General features: G+C 26.1%; 1 protein-coding gene across 1 annotated transcript in view; it reads right to left on the bottom strand.

Moving 5' to 3' along the window:
• LOC125828676 (receptor-like protein 9DC3) overlaps positions 1–6,275 on the bottom strand; it is a 75,461-nt gene that overhangs the window by 46,650 nt on the left and 22,536 nt on the right. The window lies entirely within an intron of this gene.

The raw sequence follows: 6,275 nt of genomic DNA, 5'->3' as shown, positions 1-6,275 counted from the left end.
ACTGGTTTCTTCATGCACCACGCCGCCGCCGATGTGTTTTTACCAGGTTCAGAGTTTTACCTTTTTATCTTGCATTACCATAAGGCATAGCTCACTTATGTATATTGTGACGAGAGCTACCATTCAATTTCTTTACTGTGTTGAGGGTCTTTGTTTATATTGTTACTGATTCAGGTAATATGAGCATTGCTATTGATTTTTTTTTGCAAGTATAAATAAACTCAGCAGAATTAATTCTCAGTATTGTGTTGATGAAGTCACGAACAAGAAAAAATCACACCATATACACATTTAAGGGTCAATATTACAAGTTTTAAACACATTCTTAAAATATTCTTACTTATAACAGTTTATTTACGGGTTATAACATATTACTTAAATTTAACTTTATTTAAAAATTAATTACAGGTTTATTTAAAAATAATTAATCTCTTTATATTTTTATATTATTAATTATTAATAGCTAGCTAATATAATTTCAGTTCCTTTTTTAAAATCGAAATTATCAGTTACACGAATTTAGGGATTTACATTGATTAGACTTCCTTTTTTTACCGTTACACTCCAATTAATTTTATTTAAAAATCAATTTCCATTTATTTAATAAATGATTAATCTATTTATGGTTTATTATTATTAATTAATAATATGTAATTAAATTGATTTCTGTTCCTTTTTTAAATCTGAAATTATCAGTTACATAGTTATAGGGATTCACCTACAACAAGTTTCCTTCTTTACCGTTACCATCTCCCATACGTCAATCCCTCCCCCTTCCCCCCACGCTCATCCAGTTCTACATGTCATTAACACACTAGCCCAATTTTACCTTCATCTATCACATCTTTCTCACCACCAAACTACACTAACTTTACAATCCTCCATTCAATTTAGTTTTTTCAACAAAACCATGTCGAAGAAAACGGTTGTAACTCCTCGAAAGATCCCTCGATTAGTCGAAGGAACTTCTACGGATGAAGTTCATGCTCCATCTTTCAACATTTTGACTCAAACACCGCTGCCAAACATTGTTGAAACTCCGGCTAGGGGTAATTCATCTCTATTGAAAGATCAAAAACAGAAAAAAATGACTCAAACAAAAGGGTGAGTCCGATAAATCGAAAGGGGAAGAAGAGGAAGGGGAAAAATGTTGAAACCCCTTTTGATTTTGATTCTGATTCTGATTTTGTTACTGAATCAAAAAAGAAAAAAAGAAAAAAAATAATGAATGTTGAAGTTGCTCAGTCGTCAAAACCATCTACAAGAAGATCCAAAAAAAAAAAAAGGAATCAAAAGTCCCAACACCTAAAAAAGACAAAAAAAATTGTTAGGGTAAATATTATATTCAATTTATTTTCACATTATTAAAACTACTGATTTTTTCCTAAAAATATCACATTATTCTTATATTATTTTCGAAATAGTTGTTTGAATGAAACGTGTATGAAATCTGATTAATATGTGTATGATTCTGATTAAACAGTTGATTGTTGGATATTGTATGATTTGTGATATAATAGTGGTATACAAATGGTATGAATTGTGTTTTAACAGTAGTGTGATTGTCTATTAACTGTATATACAAAGAGTGAGAATGGCGCGATCAGTGAGAGTGAAGTTACTGATACGATTGCTAGCAAATTTGGTGGACCTCGCATAGCAAAAGAACATGTTCAGGATACCACCAATTATCCTACACCAAGACCACATACAAGAAATTTGAAATAGTTGATTGCACCTTCTACTTTTTTAGAATTACATGTTTTTTTTTTTACTTTTGAACAACTTTTTTGTATTTAAGTATTTGATGATATATAATATCATATGTTTTCTTCCAATCAGATACCATCTACATATGAATTACTGTTTGGCTATTATAATTTTAGGATACTAGTAATATACAGTTTTCATACCATTTGGATTCACTATTTTAAAATATCAGTGTGAATCCAAATTGTACAATTAATGGATGAAACATGTGTGAAATTTGATTAATATGTGTATGACACTCAATTTAATGTTTGATGGTTGGATATTGTATTAATTGTGATATAATATTGTTATACAAATGATATACATTGTGTGATTATATGAAATTGATTTATTGTTAGTATAATATGTGTGATATAAACTGAAGTTCGTGTTGGAATGAAACTTGAATAAGATTGGTATAAAGTTTGTTATATATTACACTATATTTACACTATCTTATATATTAATCTGGAATAAATTTTATTTCCAAGTATATTAAATCTGTATAAATAATTAATGAATCGCGTATATGAAATCTGGAATCTAAAATCTGAAATTTGTACAAATATTTACACTATCTTATATATTAATCTGAAATAAATTTTATTTTCTAGTATATGAAATCTGTATGAATAATTAATGAATCATGTATATGAAATCTGAAATCTGAAACCTGTACAAATAGTTACACTATCTTATATATTAATTTGGAATAAATTTTATTTCCAAGTATATGAAATCGTAAAGAAATCTACATTAGCTTTCTTTTGATCTAAAAAAACCCGCACACCAACATCATTGTGGATACTAACAGGGGGACATCTATCACTAACTATATATTTCATCTCTATATTGTGAATATTAACATCTATCATTAGTTGAGATGTTATCCACTTACTAGACCACTATAAAGACTAGAATACTCATATATAATCCCCTCCATCTGAAAATCAACATATTTCCCTGTTTCATTAATAAAAAAAATAACAATTAGTCTTACATAATACAAAAAAAAAAACAAAATTATACACACTTGTCATTATTTTTTCATACAAAAATCATTCAAACAGTAAACTACAAACATATTTCATTAAAAAATAAAATTTCAGATTTCATACCCACTTAATATACATACAATCATCATTTATACCAAATTTATACATTTCTCATACCAAATAGTTCATTCCTTTCACACAAATTTATACATAATTGACAAAACTTATATAAACAATAACATTTCACATTTCATACCAACTTAAAACATTTTTAATACACTTATTCAAACTTCAAAATAACTTTTTTTACTAACTAGTTAACACACTTTCATACCCACTTAAAACAACTGTCATACAATTCTTCAATACACTTTCGTACCAAATTAATTACAATTACACTAACAAATTCATTCAAAACTATACATTTTAATTAATTTTTTCACGAAAAAACCCAGTAATCAATAATATTACAGAAACTTACCAAGAAAAAAACCAGTTATCAATAATATGGTGACACTAAACCACTACCAAAAAACAGAAACTTACCAAGAAAATCACTAATATTACAATTTCACAACAACTAATAAGTATTATGAACAAAACGTATTGTTTATACAAAAAAAAATATCACATTCAATATAGTGGCGATTTACAGTTTCATTTTTTTTTTTCTATTTCATTGAAATCCAAATAAAAATAGTAAACAATTAAAAATACTCACCTGAAGCAACCCATCTTCCGCCATGTTTAATTAATACTGATATGTAGTTGTCCATCACAAAAAAAACACGTTTTTTCAACAAAAAAAAAATTCAATTTGTTGCCAGTGACAATTTCTGGAAGAAAAACAAAGAGAGAGAAACGTGAAAGAAAAATGGATAAAATCTTATTTTTAAATTAATTTTAACAAATTGGAGTGAATTAAGGAAACTGAATATTCTTAATTAGTTTGAAATCCCTTAATTCATGCTAATTAATAATTATCTTAAATTAATTCAAATTTAAGATAATCCCTATTTCCGTTTTTTTTCATTTTTTCCTTCAAAAACGTTTTATTTTAATTTTTTTTCATCTTTTTATTCTTTTTAAATCAAATGTTTTTAATTACTAAATTTATTTATTTTTTAATAATATGTTACAACCTGAAATTTTTAATGTTATAACTTGAAAGTCTAAATCTACTGCTATAACTCGAAAATATTAGTATAATATATGTCATATTAGAAATTTTCACCACGAACAACTATCAAAGAATATCATTGAACGGAATCTTTTTTAGGGCCCGTTTGGCCATGCGATACGGTATCATGATATGAAATCATGATATGGTATCATGATATGTAATCATGAGATGAAATTGAAGGTTTGTTTGGACATGTGATATGGAATTTTTGTGTTGTATATTTTCTCATAAACATAAAAATTCCATAAGTTGTAAAACTATTAAAATAGCCCCAATTGTTTATTCAATCTTATCAAATAAACAAAAATTATAAAATCGCATAATAAATTATTACAAAGTTATTTGTTCTTTAGTTAAATAATTGTTTCATCTAACTTTAATTTAATTAAAAAAAATTAAACATAAATTGTACTTGATATGTTCATATCTCTCAACTACTCTTACAAATAACCTATAAAGTAGAAAAAAAACATACATTAGTGAGTAAATACTAACTTAGAAGTTAAATGCACTAAGATAAAAATTAACAAACATCACTAACTTCTAACTATTTACAAGAAAAATCAATAGTTAAATATTATTGAATAACGAAATTTTAAAAAGTTACCACAAGTTTGAGTCAAAAACACTTCTAATAAAATTTAATCAAAAAAATTATAACTAGTCCACTTGACTAAATATTAATAACTAATTGATCAAATTTTCCTAAGTCCTCAATCAATTGGACTTGATATCCTTCAGTCATGTGAACGAACATTTTGCAAATACTAAGATTAAGAAAGTGCGGCACCGCCAATGAAAATTGTCTTTTATCAATATTATGCTTAGTCATAAGATTAAAACGTTTTTTTTATTATGAAAAATCAAAAAAGTATTACTCCCTTTGTTCTCATTTATATTCACCAAATGAATTTCTATTTTATCATTTATATTCATCAAATTTAAAGTGATAATAAATTTTATATTGGTGAGAATAATAAATTTTAAAAAATAATGATGTGATTATAAATTTTATTTACATATGAAACAAATGGTTAGTAGATATAAATGTGGGGTTGTTTTAACAAAATATAAACTCATGGATCAATTATTGTATTAAAATATCTCAAATCATGATATGAAATCACATGGTGATTCCATATCATGGTTTTTGGAGAATATGATATCACCTCTTATGATATGGAATCATGAGATGAAATCAGCGTAAAATCGCATGTCCAAACGCTGATTTCATCTCACGACACCATATCGTGATATGATATCGCATGGCCAAACGCCTACTTAGAGTAACTTTGGTGTATTGATTTCAAATTTAGATTATATAGTGTCTATCGAGGATTTACAAAATCAAATATATATTTTGAAACTCAATTTACTTTTATTATAACTTATTCAACTAGACTATTGAAATTCTACACTTAAGACCTTATATTCAAAATTAAGTGTATTGAAATATAAATTGGAATTATAAATAAATAGTTTTCTAATGTAATTTAAGATAATAGGAAAATACGTCAATAAAGATATTTAGCAAAAATATTTATCTTCTTCATGAAATTTCATTAAAATAAATTCATAAATATTAAAATTAATATACTTCTAGAATGTCTAAATATAATTTTTTTATAGCATAAAGGATATGCATGTTTGATTTTAAAATACAAGTGGCACATCTAAAAATAAATAAATAGAGTCATATTACAATTTACAAGGACCTTTAATTAGCACTTAATAATAGAAAATTAGAGAAAACAAAAACCCCAAAAGGAAAAAAAAAGAGAACTATAAGAATGTTTGGAAGTATTAAATTATAATTAACAAAGTTTTTTAGTAGTAGAACAGAAGTGGGGTCTTTTTCGTTTTTTTTTTTTTCTCCACAAAAAGAATTTAGTTAAAGAACAGCCATTGTTATTCACGCTGCTGCTGCTGATTTTTTCCTTCTTATCTGCGATGGTGAGAAGTCCATTTATGCCTTTTGTTTGTTTTCAGCTTTGATTTCAGTCTTCTTTTGTTGTTGTATGCTTCAAGTTTCAATCTTTTTTGGTTTATGTTTAGCTAAATTTTCAGTCTTTTTTGCTGTATCTTTCAATTTTGGTTCATGGGATTGTTTAAGTTTTGTTGAGTGATTTATATTATATCTGTATATATGCATTTGGGGGTTTGTGGGTGTTGAAAATCTTGCGTTTTGATGGAATCATTGAGGCGAATAATCTTGTAGTCAATCAAGTTATGCCCTTTCTTTATCTTCAGCTTTGATTTCACTCTTTTTTTTGCTATATGTTTCAAATTTCAATCTTTTTTTGCTATACGTGTTTCAGCTAAATTTTCACTCTTTTTTTTTTTTT

The sequence above is a fragment of the Solanum verrucosum genome, unplaced genomic scaffold (assembly GCF_900185275.1).
Source record: "Solanum verrucosum unplaced genomic scaffold, falcon-dt-bn FXZP01000273.1, whole genome shotgun sequence".
Lineage (NCBI taxonomy): Eukaryota > Viridiplantae > Streptophyta > Magnoliopsida > Solanales > Solanaceae > Solanum > Solanum verrucosum.
This window is presented reverse-complemented; position numbering and strand designations above follow the sequence as displayed.